This window comes from Netta rufina, assembly GCF_964035555.1.
Source record: "Netta rufina genome assembly, chromosome: 3".
In the NCBI taxonomy this organism is placed as follows: domain Eukaryota; kingdom Metazoa; phylum Chordata; class Aves; order Anseriformes; family Anatidae; genus Netta; species Netta rufina.
The window spans coordinates 12,862,884-12,876,681 of NC_140125.1; the positions used below are offsets into that span (position 1 = coordinate 12,862,884).

At 51.8% G+C, this 13,798-nt stretch overlaps 1 protein-coding gene across 2 annotated transcripts in view; it reads left to right on the forward strand.

Annotated features, from left to right (window-relative positions):
• Positions 1 to 12,466: 12,466 nt before the first annotated feature.
• Positions 12,467 to 13,798, forward strand: part of PELI1 (pellino E3 ubiquitin protein ligase 1) — a 43,843-nt gene continuing 42,511 nt past the window's right edge. The window contains exon 1 of one of the 2 annotated variants that reach the window (XM_084283318.1): positions 12,467 to 12,631. The gene's annotated coding sequence lies outside the window, so the exon portion shown is untranslated. The remainder of the gene's footprint in view (positions 12,632 to 13,798) is intronic. The other variant, XM_084283316.1, reaches the window with a different exon arrangement.

Sequence of the window (13,798 nt, forward strand, 5' to 3'; positions counted from 1 at the left end):
CAGCAAATGAGAACAGACACATGAGGCATCAGCTCCCACTGATCTTGAAATAAAATGCAGGATTTTGTAAAAAAAAAAAAAAAGAAGAAGAAGAAGAAGAAAAAAGCTGCTTGTTTCCAGCACAGCTTCAAGGAAGGTAGAAAACCTTTGATCTCCCAAATATTTCTGCAGTGCAACTTTCGGTTTCAGGAGTGCTCCTCTTGCATCTCGCTGGGAGTAGATCTTAATATAGTTATTTCTTCGACGCTCGATGCAAAAAAAAAAAAAAGGAAAAGGAAAAGCTTGCCTGCCTCATCTGTAATAACAGCCAAGATTTGATTTGATACGTTTAATTACGGCGGATGGCACAACTGATTCCTCAGTCATTAATAAATGTATGAGGAACACATGAATAAATGAGCTATTACACTAAAAAAAGCCCAGCCCTGAAAAGGTAGCAAAACAAGGATGAAAGCCTCCCCGTGGTGAGCAGGGAGCGCTCTGCAGCCTCCTGGCTGTGGTGACACCGAGGGACAGCCTCTGCTCAGCCCCCAGTACCTGCTCTGTAAAGGGGGGACACGAAGGTATGGGGAAGGATTTCACAGAACCACAGAATCACAGAATTTCTAGGTTGGAAGAGACCTCAAGATCATCATTTGTTTCCAAAAATCATCTTTACTCCAGGTTCAACGCAATGCCCATAAACAGCGCAGTGGTTTTGAAGTGTTTTTTTTTTTTTTTTTTCTTATACTTTCCCAGTCTCTGATTTCAAAGCCCTTTTTTTTTCTCTCCCTCTTTAAACAGACACAGATTGCTTTAAAGATACAGCCGTGTTTCCCCGCTCAGCTCCTCACAGCCAAAATATTCACATTACCACCGTAGATGTGTCCTATAAAGCTACTGCTGCTGTTTGAAACCTTACACCAAGACCTCCCAGTTTTGCTTTTCCCCTGCATTGCTGCTTTTTTTTTCTTTTTTTTTCCCTACCTCAACCCAGTGGCCTATTTCTCCAGCTCACCAAGTGAGCCACGGCCACCGCAGCCGTACCCCTGGAGCTGCCTTCCCCGTGTTCTCAAACCACATTAGCAGGGTTTTCACACCACCCATCCTGCTACTGCATCTAAAAACTCTAGAAAATGTGCTACCTGATTTCACCTCAGTGCTTGGCAAATTTGGGCCTGGGTCCAGCAGTGCTTGGGTGCTTGCTTGGCTCTAGATGAGTCCCAGCATCTCAGGGCAGGGGAAATAGGTGCATGAGGTGGGTGGCTTGCTTGGACCATGGCCTTTTAGGATTGGCTTTTGTGGTCGGAAAAAAAAAGAAGCACCAAAAGATTTAGGTAATTTCCTAGGGTACATCCACAGCTCAGCCACTGAACCTTGGTCCGAGGGGATGCTGAGGGTTGGCAGTGGGGAAATGTGGGTTAGGTGTGCTCTGACACCCTAAATGAATTTCTGAATAATGTAGTATACCGAAGGGCTCCCATCCTTCATCAGGAAATAGGAAAGCACTTAGAAAAAAGAGCTGATGGCTCCTCTGTAGGCATGTATTCTCCACGAAATCTGTCTGCTCCTCACACCCCTTTATTCCGGTAGCTAAGAAATATGATATTTGTACCTTCTTTACCTTCTGCTTCCCCTCTCCTTGACCCTGCACCGCAAATCAGTAGCCTGCTCTAATAAATAGCATGGCATCCGTCCTGCTGCAGCCCGATCTCCAGTGAGGGATGGTGGTGGCAGCAAGGTTATCTCGCTGCACGCACGAGTGACCCGGCTCAGCACGTGGAGAAAGCGCACGGGGCTTAAGGAAAGAAAACCCCAGGGATTTAAGCATACGCCGGAGGTTTAACAAGTGCTTAAGTGCATTCCTGAAGCAGCCCGAGGGCAGCACATTATTGTGCTGGGAGCACAGGGATGGTGTTGGCACCTGCAAGCCACGTTCCCTTCCTCGCCTCCATCAGCATCGCTCGGGTGGCTTCGGCCCCTCAAGTCAAGGAAAAGCAGGTTTGGGTCAGCGGGTGCACGCAGACTGCTTGCCTCTTCTGTGGCAAGGTCCTGAGTGTGGACGGGGGAGAAAGGCACGTAACACCTCAGGAGGATTTTCTGCTCGTTTTGCTGTGTTTGAGCTCCCATTTGTTGCCCCAGTGTGGGTGGTGGGTGCTCTCCCCACCGCAGGAGCCTGGCACATCGCCTCCCCCTGCTGCCTCCAGGTTGGTCAAAACCAAAATAAATTAATGGGTTGAATCAAGATTTAAGAGCAACTGCAAAGTGCATTTGGATTCCATCTATAAGGGAAAGGACAAAAACCAACCATGGCCCCTCCACAGAGAAATGACGGGTAGAGCTGAGGAAGCCGGGAGTGATAATCTTTACTTTTGTGCGAGTATTTGGAGCACTTCTCCCCGTTTCCACCCATTGCAGCAGCTTGATCTTCACATTCGGCACGGGGCGAGGACGTGGGATGAGCTGCATCCTGCCGTGGTGCACCGGGTGGTCCTCAGCCCCCCAGCTCCAGCCGATGGCTCCACGGGGTCATGGGGCGGCTCGTGCAAGACACCCAGTGGAGATTTCAATCCCACTGTGCTGAAATGGGTGAATTTGGGGACAAGATCCCGGTGGCGTCTCTCAGGAGCACACCTGAATGCTCTTCCTGCATGTTTTGTAGACGCTGCTGAGAGCTGAGGACATGCAGCACCCTGAGGAACCCACGCAGCGAGGAGCTCACCCCTTGGTAGGGCAACCCTGCCATGAGAGCGTGTGTACGAGACGTGTTTACGGCTTCCCCGGACTGTTTTCAGAGCCACAGAGCAAGTTATTTTGGGATGCTCTGTGCCGAAGGCTACTTCTCCATGGTGATAATTTCACGTTCCTGCTGTGCTCTGTGATTCCGGCTTTGCAATAATTCTGTTTTTCAGATGCGGGCCCCGTGTTCGTGCCCGCGGTAGGGCGGGCTGGTTCCTCTCCTTAGGACACACAAACCCCTAGGCTGCATCACACAGGTGGCTTCTTCCCCCTGCAACGACGACGACGACCAGGCACTACCCGGAGAAGAGTTCAGCTCATGCTGAACAGCACATTCAGCACCACAAAACCTCAAGGGGTTTCCACCCTCACACCCTAACTCTGAGCGGCACCGATGGCCACCTGCTGTAGGCCGTCCCACCCGACCTTCTGGAAGGGCAGCAGCTTCTCCATAACAGCCAAGTCTCAAGGCCTCTCGACCTCCTAGACCAGGTCTGGACGACTGGGGATGTCTCTGGGTCAGCAGGATGGTTTCTGAGCTTTGGGCTGTGGGGCTTTGAAGGCCAGCAGCAACTCGAGCCTGGCACACCCCATGCCCCAACACTGCTGGGTGTCACCACAGCGTCTGCCCTCAGCCAGGGACAGCTGAGGAGCCACCCGGGGTTGGTGTCCTCAGGTCACACCGGCGGCAGCTCGGGTGTCGAGCCCCTCAGACCCAAGTGTTGGCCGAGGTCCAGGCTGGAAGACGAGCTCCAGAAGGAAGCGGCGCGTGAGCTGTCCGGTCCAAAGTGGACGTACCCAGCACCCGGCCCCTTCCAGCTTCTTGACATTGCTTCAGCACCTCTGCCTTTCCTCACTAGGCGCCACGGCGTGACTCTGCGTGTGTCAGCACTGACATCTGCCAAGCGAGGTGCTAACTAGCGTGACTAAAGGGATCCAGAGCTGGCCCTGGCATCGACAAGTCTCTGTATTTGACTATAAATGTATGGTGGTTTTTACTGAAGTCATGTGCCCATGGAAAACATCCCTCGAGATCTGATGCCTCAACCCCCTCTTGCCTCTCCCTCACCTGCCCATGAGGGTCACAGGAGCTTAGGGGACCAGAAGCAGCTGGAGAAACACCAGCAGCATGACCTAAGGCGCTGATTGTAGGATGGTCACAAGCAATATATGTTCATCTGGCTGTGTGATTCGCAGGAAGAAGGTATGAAGTTCATCATAAGCATTGCATTCAGATCATTATCACATTAACCCCTGCAGCCTGGGGGTTCAAACAGCTCGTGAGGACAAGCTTTGGCATGGAAAGTCATGGACTGGGCACAAACCTCAGGGATGGCAGCTCTCACTGACTACTTCACACGTGAGCACCCAATAACACACAGGGGAGTGAGCAGTGGGTGCATGAGCGCCCTGTCAGAGCATGCACGAGCACCCAATTACTTCACTCAGGTGCCCCAGCCAGCACCTGCATCAGCACCCAAATCATCCACTCCTGGGCCAATACTTAGAGTAAGCTGATTAATTTGTGCAAGAGCCCTTTCTGCTCGTGCATGAGCACTTGACAATTCATGCATGAGCACCGAATCATTTTGTGCACGAGCACCCAACTCGTTCACGCCGCAGCAGCTGGATAGTTGTGTCCGGGTAGGTGATGAGGAGTCTGTGTTGGTGGGCACTGAGATCTGCATTTTGGCTTCTGTTTTTTTCAACCAGAGAATCACAGTTGTGACTGCCTCCACCCCGTGAACAGCACGGTGGGGACAGCATCCAGGGCCTCCTGCCAGCATGGCCACCCAGCACTGGCCTCTGCTCACCTGCTTGGGTGTGACTGCAGATGCTGCTTATCTGGTTGTCAACTTTGCTCCACGTTGCATGACCTGGTAAACATAAACAAGCGATGCTGGCAGGGGCAAAATTACAAATAATAACCAGGTAAGCACAGGCAGACTTGCAAAAGGAGGAGAGAAAGTAGGCGGTGCCTACATTTGAGGTGTTAAATCAGGTTAGGAGCAAGCTCCTAACGTGAAACCCCGTTTGTTTCCTTTCCTTCTGTGCCAGCCTCATTCCTACAGATTTGGGGTATTTCAGGGAAACCTGGCTTAGTGCTAATGAAGCACTTGCAGAGCTTTGTGCTGCTCCAGCAAAGGCAGCAGCGTAGAGCTGGTGCTCCAGAAGGTCCAGCTCACCCCCCTGTGTGCTTCTGGGGGCGGGTCAATAAACAAGGACGGGGAAGGTTAACTTTAGGAAGTCTTAAAATAAGAAAGAAGAAAAAAAAAAAAAGAAAGAAAAGCCTTTTCCCTTCCTGAAACCTAAGCTTAAAGCTCTTGTTTGTTTTCTTTAATTTTATTTTTATAATTAGGCCGCTGCTGGTGAGCCTTTCCCACAATGAAAGCTTTATGGGACCGGCTCAAAGCCGAGGAGGGTCCCAAATTAATAAACGCGATAGTAAGAGAAAGCCACAGCAGGGCAGTGACTTTAATGGAAATAAGCTGCTCGACTTTGCCCTTGGAAGTTTATGGCGTTTAAAGCCATTGTAAACACGTCCGTGTACATGGATACGGTTTCTATAGCAGCACAGCAACAGTTAAGGGCTTGCTCCCAAACACACCCCAAAGGAAACTAAAAATAGTGTGTCCGTTGTATCAAAACCCGCAGACATATTCGGGCAGACGTACAGAAACCAGGGGTTTGTCAGCATCCGTCGCCTTTTCGCCCCTTTCCCCGCTTTCTGGAAGGGGACAGGGACGAGGGTGCTGGAGCTGAGCCCAGGAGCGAGCAATGCTGCACGTGCCCACTGCTCACCACCGCCTCTGCAGCTGCAAAACCAGTATGGCTGCTGGTTTTTACTGGTTTTACCCTAAAGGCTTGGGTACACGGGGTACAAGGCGCATCCCGCAGCACGGATGGGGGCAGCCCTGCCTGTCGCTGCAGCAGGGTGGGCAGGGCACTGGCAATAGGGGCGTAGGGAGCATTTGGGGTTTGAGGGGGTTTTCTCTTGCCTTTGAACTGGCATTTACCAAGCTCAGGAGGCTGGCTGCGCTCTGAAGAAGGACCAGAGTGCCTCCTTGGTTTGCCATGCTGGGTCCTGTCTCCCTTTCTAGGGTGGCTTTTGCTCTCCCTCGCGGTCACCAGCAGCATCCTGGTGCAACCCGAGGTCACTTTGGAGCAAAGGGAGCTGTGTTCTCAATGCACAGCCAGCGAGTACAGGAGCTACAGCATGCCAGAGCCAACGTGGAAGAATTTAACTCGATGCAAAACCATGAGTTTGAAGGCAGAGATAAGCGCTCAGGTCCTGTTCCTGGCCACATCTGCCACCAGGAACACAGCTGTGCTAGGCTTTCCCATGCACCAGCACAGAATGGCTCAGTATTCAGGAAAATGCTGACTACCAAACTGAACGGAGCGCAGGAACACTTCAGTCACATCATTTGTAAGAGTTGGATGTTTCACTTCTTCCTGAGGTTCACTTTGTTAAAGAATCAATCATCGGATCGCAGCATCCAAAAGATGCAATGAGAGTTACCTAACCCCCGGATTATTTTTATTTACTCTTAGTTATAAACGTGTGTCTTCCTCTATTTTAAAATCAGCATCACATGCCATAATGGTTAATGAGGGACTGGTAAAAAGTCAGTAATACAATCTGCAGGGGCAGACTTATTGCAGGCCTTCATTTGCAAACGGATGCCTTTGTAAAGAAATATTGCAAAGAAAGGCTTTTGGAGTGCTGTCAGCACTGGGGCAAGAATTGCTTGTTACAGATCTGAAACCATCACTGCCTCCAGTTCCTCTGGGGTCGTAACGGGGATGCCTGAGATGCAGAGGGACAAACTGCAGCCACGCAGCTTTGGGAACAGGCTGTGGCACCACTCATCCTCCCACCTTGCCTTTTGCCCTCCCAGCTCTCGTGCACCCTGCTTCCAAGATGCCCACACTCGGCACCCAAGAGAGAAGCTCTCCCATCTCTGAGATGCCCCCAGGAAGGGCATGCCCACCCTCTGTCCAGGCTAAGCTGCATTTTTGGCGTTGGCCCTGCATTCCCAGCCAGCCCCGTGCAGGCTGTGCCAGAGGAGAGCCCAGACACGCTGTCTCCCCACTGATTTTACACGTGGGTTATTTAAAGCAGACACCGATAGCTCTGAAGTCAAGGCAGCTGAGCGCGGCTGCCGGTGGCTAATGAAGGTGAATGTCAGGAGCCGTCGTTGAAGTGATTAGCCTAATTAAACCGAGCCGCGAAATGCAGCAGCACGGTGCCTCCGACGGGAGGTGTTGCTTTGCGGGGTGGCAAACCAGGCGATTCCTTCACAGGTTCTCCTGCACACCTGGATGCCAACCTGCTGCTTTCCCTTTGCAGCAGCCCCCTTGTCCTGATGCAGCAGCTCTCCCCACCGGTTTGTTTTATTTCCCCGTGTTTTCCTTCAGGTGAGGCGCGTGCATGCTTCAGCTGGTTTTCCAGGAGCAGCAAGCAGCAAGGTTTTCTGGGGAAGAAGAGCAAACATAAACCCCATCTTCAGCCCTGCAGACTGCACCACCAAATTCAATCCCCAGCTAGGAAAAACCTCCCAGCTCCGTACAGCTTCTGGGGTGCAAAAACATTGCCACACGCCTCCTCTCCAGAGGGGTTTCCATCGATTTGGCCTTGCCATCCCTATCTCGCATCCCTCCTCTGCCTCCCAGTCCTTGGACGAATTGCTGCGGTTCTTCATTTCGTCTCCCCGAGCCATAAAGCACAGGTGAAGCTATCTAGCTGCCTACCTGACCAGGCTGCTGTGCAGATTAATTAATACTTCTCAAGTGCCTGGAAAATTGCCGAGTATTATCACTACATAACAACTGTTGCTACGTGGGGAAAATCCGGATCCAGGCGTGGATGCCGCGCCTCCGTTCCCTGCCCTCGCAGAGGTCACAGCCTGGCTGTGCTACGAGCACGGAGCCAGAAAAAAATCCTCGTTTGGGCTTCTCCAACACTTTGCTCGTGTTACTTCTGCAGATTTTGTATGCGCACCATCAGATGGCTCCATGTGCTCCATCCCAAAGCATCCCAAGTGACATTTTTGGATGGGCAGCCCCTCTTCCTCGCGTGATCATCCCTACCCAGACACAGCTCCAGCAGCCAGCCCCAAAAAGCTGCCTGGTTCCCACTGCAGAGGCAGAGAAGCCAGGGTGGAGCTGCCCCAGCGGCGGGCGTTGATACCACACCTCAGTATCTGAGTGACTCACGGGGCGCGCAGCTGAGCGGTGGTTCAATTCCTCCTCCCCTTTGCTCAGTACCAGGTAAGGAGTAAAGCCATAAAACGGCGAGGGGCTGCAGAAGGGGAGTTTTCCCTGGTGAGAGGACGAGACCGTAGCAAATGAAGTTCATTGAGAGATGGACTCCAAAAAAAATGTAATAAAACAACAAAAAGGAAGCAAAAACCAGTGGTAGCATCCAGAAGCAGACCTCGAGGAAAGGACCAAGGCAGCTGGCTGGGCTAAAGAAAAATCAAGAGCTGGAGCTTTCCAGTGCCTTCCCCAAACACACCAGCACGTAACTGGTGGTGCGCAAGCCTTGTCTGGAGGTCCCCAGGGGAGACCTGGTGGGTCCAGCCCCAGGCAGGGGTCTCGCTGCTGGCATCCTCCAAGCGGGTGGAAGCACTGGGAGCAGTGGCCGTGCTGGGACAATGCAATTTGGGGAGCTTTTGGTCAGGTGCTAGGTGAAAATCTCCCTTGAGGACCCACCAAAGAAGCCTTGTTTTGCCAGAGCCCAGAGTGGTCTCCTTCCCTTTATCCTCTCCGTGTGTCTGCCGGCCAGAGGACACCACAGTAAGCATATTTTTCAAAGGGGAAAGCCAAGGAAGGGCTAGTGCTCTGTTACCACGCAGCCAGCTCAGCTCATGTGGCTTAGATCATAGCTGTAACAAGCCTTCTGGCACGTGAGCTCCCAGGCAGAAAGCACAGGATTTTTTCCATAACATGCAGGAAAAAAAAAAAAAAAAAAACAAAAAAACAAAAAAAAAAAAAAACAAAAAAAAAAAACGAGCTCTGGCTGCTTATATTGAAAGCAAACAAAAATATATAGACATCTGTGGTTTTGTGTGTTTTCATGGGATTACAGGAGTCAAAAGCTGCTTTGTTTCTTCGACTAACCCGTGGTTGCACGTGGCATGGGCCGATGTGTCCGTGGTAAATCAGCAGCACCGGCTTGCCGCCGAGGGGTGACACAGCGGAGGGCGAGGATCTGTCCCCGTGGTGCCACAGCCTGTTGCTTGCAGAAGATGTTCTGGGCAAAGAGGCTTAATTTTTCCTCTGCCCCTTATATCTGTTTTCCAGCTGCCGTTGTCTGTCTGTCCGGCAGATGCAGGTTGGGCTTTGGGGAAGCACAAGAAAGGGGCAGGGGCGTCGGTGCCAGCCCTGAACAAACTTTCCTTCTGGTCCCAGGTGTGATAAAAGCAACGAGGCGCACACCAGGGTGTGCCAGCAGGTGCCATCGGCCCTCAGCAGGAGGTTCCACGTGCTGCTTGAGGTCTTCTTTTGTGGTCATCCTCGGAGGGAAGCCCTCTCTTTGTAGGGACTGGGGATCCTTCTGCCCCCAGCCTTTAATTACCCTGCATCAGTGGGGTTGAAGTGATGCTCGCCCCCTGGCAACCCGCTGCGCACCTTGGCTCCATCCCTCCTCTCCTCTCCGCCTCTCCCCGGCACGGAGCACTCCACGACCTCACATTTCAGCAGTTGTGCTTAGAGAGGGTTGGCTGATTAACTTAAAGCAAATTAAATTTTAAAGAACTGGTGGAAGGGCGTAATTTAATCTGCACAGACGGCGGGCCTGACGGATGGGCAGCGCTTGCACCGCCACAGCGCAGGCGTGAGCAGCGTCCCCTTCGCTGGGCATGGCAAAGGGGGGACCGGCTGCCAGCCTCAGGGTGTTTTGGGTTGGTGCTGGGACTCGATGTGGGGTCCTCTCTGAGTTTGCATCCGGGCAAAGAAAATGCTCTAAAACCCCCGCGTTGGGTGATTTTGTTGCTGCATCTTATATTTTACCTACTCCGACCTGCCAGCCAGCACCAAGTCTCTTAACCCTTCCCGCGAGATACTCGGCTTTGACTCACAATCGAGAAAATGTTCCTGTGGCTGGCAGCTGACTCAGGACTTAATGACAGACCGCGGCACTGCGGTGATTACGGCCGCGGGCACGTACCGCAGCGCATCGTGCCCACGGTCTCGGCAGCGCTGGCTGCTGACAGAGGTGGTGCAGGTGTCCTGAATCACCTCGAACGGCCAGTCTGAATCAGGAGATCCACGAGGAATCCCTGAGCTGTTAGCTGGGTCTCCCCTCCACTGTAAGGAAGCTCACTGAGGTCTCTTTGCACCCATTTTCACCACAGCCCTCCCCCGTGCAAGAGCACAAGGAGATGCTGAGCATGGCAGAGGTGGCTCCAGGAACATCTCCCTTTCCCAGCGTGGTGAGGATGAGCTGTCACCGTCGAAGCCATATGAAGCATCATAAAAACCTGGCCGAGAGCCTCTACTGTTTCTTCCTCCATCGCCACAGAGAGATCACAGGACCATCCGTGCTCTGACGGGAACATTGGAGGGGACCATGTGTCGGTGTCGTTTGCGTATGACTCAGAAAACCTGTTCGACACGAAGGCTGGAACAGCGCGTGGCTGGCAGAAAACAGAAAATAGTTGTTTAAAGATCAGAGATGATCTCAGAGCTGCTCCAGGTTTCAGGGCAGGGAGGGGAAAAATCGGCTGCGGCAAGGCGGGTCGGCAGAGGGGATGCTCTGCCTGGGGGGAGCGGGTATGAAAAGGGGGAACCCCTCTGTTCCCCAGCCAGGTATGTGTGTTTTTGGGTCACTATCTGCTCGTTTTGGCTCCCCAGCTCTGAGCCCGTCCTCTCCCCCCAGGGCTTTCCTCATCATCCCCCGTGGGTGCTGCTGCTGCCAGCTCCACCCCAATAGTGCCAACGTGGCTTAGTAAGGCGAGCACGGGACCCGAAACCCAGCTGAGCCTCTGCCCGAGGCACAGCATTCACCGCTGCGTGCCTCGGTTTCCCCGAGTAAATTGGACGGTGATGAGAGCTATTATCGGACGGTAACGAGATCTATTATGGGATGTAATGAGACCTATCCACGCTGTCACGATGGGGTGAGCGATGCACCGCACGCAGCACCGCGAGCTGCCTCGTGCTCGCCCTCCATCACAGCATCTCCTGCCTCTCCCTCCTCTTCCTCCCCCCGGGGAAGGGAGCAGAGAGGGAGCTGTTCCCAGGCTGGCCCCTGCAGGTTTTTGGTGCCCTGAAGCACCTAACACCGGAGAATTAACACCAGGTAATGCAGTTGTTCTTCCCATTGCTACAAGAGGGGCCTTGCAGCTGGGATGTTCTCTGCTTCGTAATGCCCAGGTGTCACCCCGACCCTTCAGCTCTGCCCCATACAAGCCCTGCACAGCCAGATTTGGGTAGATAAAAGGGTAATTCCACTCAAACCCTCCTGATTTCTGTGGGATTTGGGCACTGATCTGGGAGGCGGAGGCAGCACTCGCTGCTTTGTCTCATCGGGATGTGCTTGGCCCCAAATGGGGCCCCCACCACCCCCAGCCCGGAGCCCTGGGAGCCCATTTGTGCGCTGTGATAATAACAACAGTAATAGTATTGGTAGTAATAATAGAAATAGTAATCGTAGTAATATGGTAGTAACACCACCAATCATAGTATTAGTAGTAATATCAGAAGTGGTAATAGTAGTAATATAATAATAATAAAAACAAAACGTAAAATACATAATGTAGGTAACAACACCACCAATAATAGTATTAGTAGAAATATTAGAAGCAATAATAGTAGTAATATAATAATGACGTAAAATATATAATGTAAATAATGACAACAACACTAATAGTATTAGTAGTAATGTTAGAAGTAGTAATAGTAGTAGTAGTAGTAATAATAATAATTGAATCACAGAATCATTAGGGTTGGAAAAGCCCTCCCAGATCATCTGGTCCAACCATCCCCCTGCTACCAATGTCACCCACTAAACCATGTCCCTAAGCACCATGTCCATAACAATAATAATAATAGTAGTAGTAGTAAGAGTAGAAGCAGGAATATAATAGAAATAATAACAGAATAATAAAAAATAGAACAATAGAATAATAGAATATTAGAATATTAGAATATTTGAATGTTAGAATGTAAGAATAATACGATATAATACGATATAATACGATATAATACGATATGATACGATACGATACGATACGATACGATACGATACGATATAATATAATATAATATAATATAATATAATATAATATAATATAATATAATATAATATAATATAATATAATATAATATAATATAATATAATATAGTATAAATAGCAATGCAGAGTATACCTCCCCCTTTACACCCAGCACCAACACACGCACCCCATGTAATGCACACACCTCTATACCTATGATATATAGAGACATGTCAACATTAAAGCACGAACCCACACCCCTGCAAGCCACACACACCGGCAGGCACGCATTCATTTATATATACATATATATACATTTATATACATGTATATATACATTATATATACACACACAGAGCCCAGCAGCCCCAGCCCGGCAGGAACTACAACTCCCAGCATGCCGCGGGGCCAAGACCCGCCCCCCGCCCCGCAGGCCCCGCCCCCGCCCGCCCTCCCCTCCCCTCCGCCCCTCCCGCGGCCGTTGGGGGCAGGAGCGCGCGGCGGCCGCTGAGGCAGAGCGGCCGTTGGCGCGGCGGGTGGCGGCGCTCCGCTCCGCTCGGCTCCCTTCCCCTCGCCTCGCCTCTCCCCGCCTCCTTTCTTTCTCCTTTTTTCCCCTTTCCGACCGCCGAGAGAGAGACCCCGGGAGCCCCGGAGACCTCCTGCCGCCTGCCTCCCCCTTGCCTTCCTGCGGTGAGTCTCGCGCGCCTGTCGCGACACAGCCCGCCCCCGCGCCGCCCTGTCGCGACAGAGACCACCTCCTCGCGATCGCGGGGAGCTGTGTGTGCGTGTGGGGGGCTCGGGGCCTGCCCGCCTCCCCCCTCATCCCCCTTCCTCCCCCCCCTTTCCCCCATCGCTTTGTGCTCCGCTGTACGCCTGCAGCGTGGGTTGATTTAGAGAAAAAAAAAAATCTTTAATTTCCGTGCTTCTTGTGAGTTTGTTACCTTTTTTTTTTTTTTTTTCTTTCTCTTTTTCCCTATTCGCGACAAATTTGCCCCCGGGGAGGAACAAATTTTAAAGGAGAGGAGTGTGTGGGGGGGAAGCTCTTTGTCACGCAGCGGGCAGGAGCCATCGGCTTTGGGGGGGGATTAACAAAAAAATAATAAACGGGAAAAAATAAATAAATTAAAAACGTAAACATTCGCCCTCCGGGGGGGCTGAAAAACGGGGTTTTGGGGTGTTCGGGGGGGGTTTGGGGTGCTTTTAGCCGAGGGGCAGGGGGCCCTGTGCTCGGCAGCAGCACAACAAAGGGGGTTTTGTGCGGGCACGGGGGCAGCCCGCGGCTTTTACCCCCAAATTCCCTGCCCTGTCGCGACAAACGACCCCGTGTCGGCTTCCTCTGGAAGGATCCGGATCGGCGATGGATCAGAGGTAGCTTTTGTTTGGGTGTTTTGTTGTTTTTTTTTTTCTTAATTGGAAGCTCCTCTCCGGGGGACGCGCGGGGTTTCTCCCATCCCCTCGCCCTGTTTTCCCCCCCGGTTCTTTTGTGGGCAGCCAGGGATCCGGCACAACTTTGGTCGTTTGTGTTTCTTTTTTTTTTTTTTTTTTTCTTTTTCCTTTTTTCACTCTTTTTCACTCAGTTAAATAATACGGTTTCAGGCAGAGCCGATAGCACGGGGCGATGCTGTGCTGCGTGCCGAAACCATGGAGAGGATCTTAAAAGGCCAGGGCAGAGGAGGAGCGGCTGTGCTTTTGGCTATCCCCCCCAGCCCTAAAAGGGATAACGATATCTTAAAGCAGTTTTTATACTGAAAGCTCATCTTTTGTGTTCTCAACCCCCTCCAAAGCCGCAGTTTGACCTCCGCACGATGCAGCTTCTAGAATACGTGCAAGCACCAAGTAGCGCTCCTGCTCCTGGCT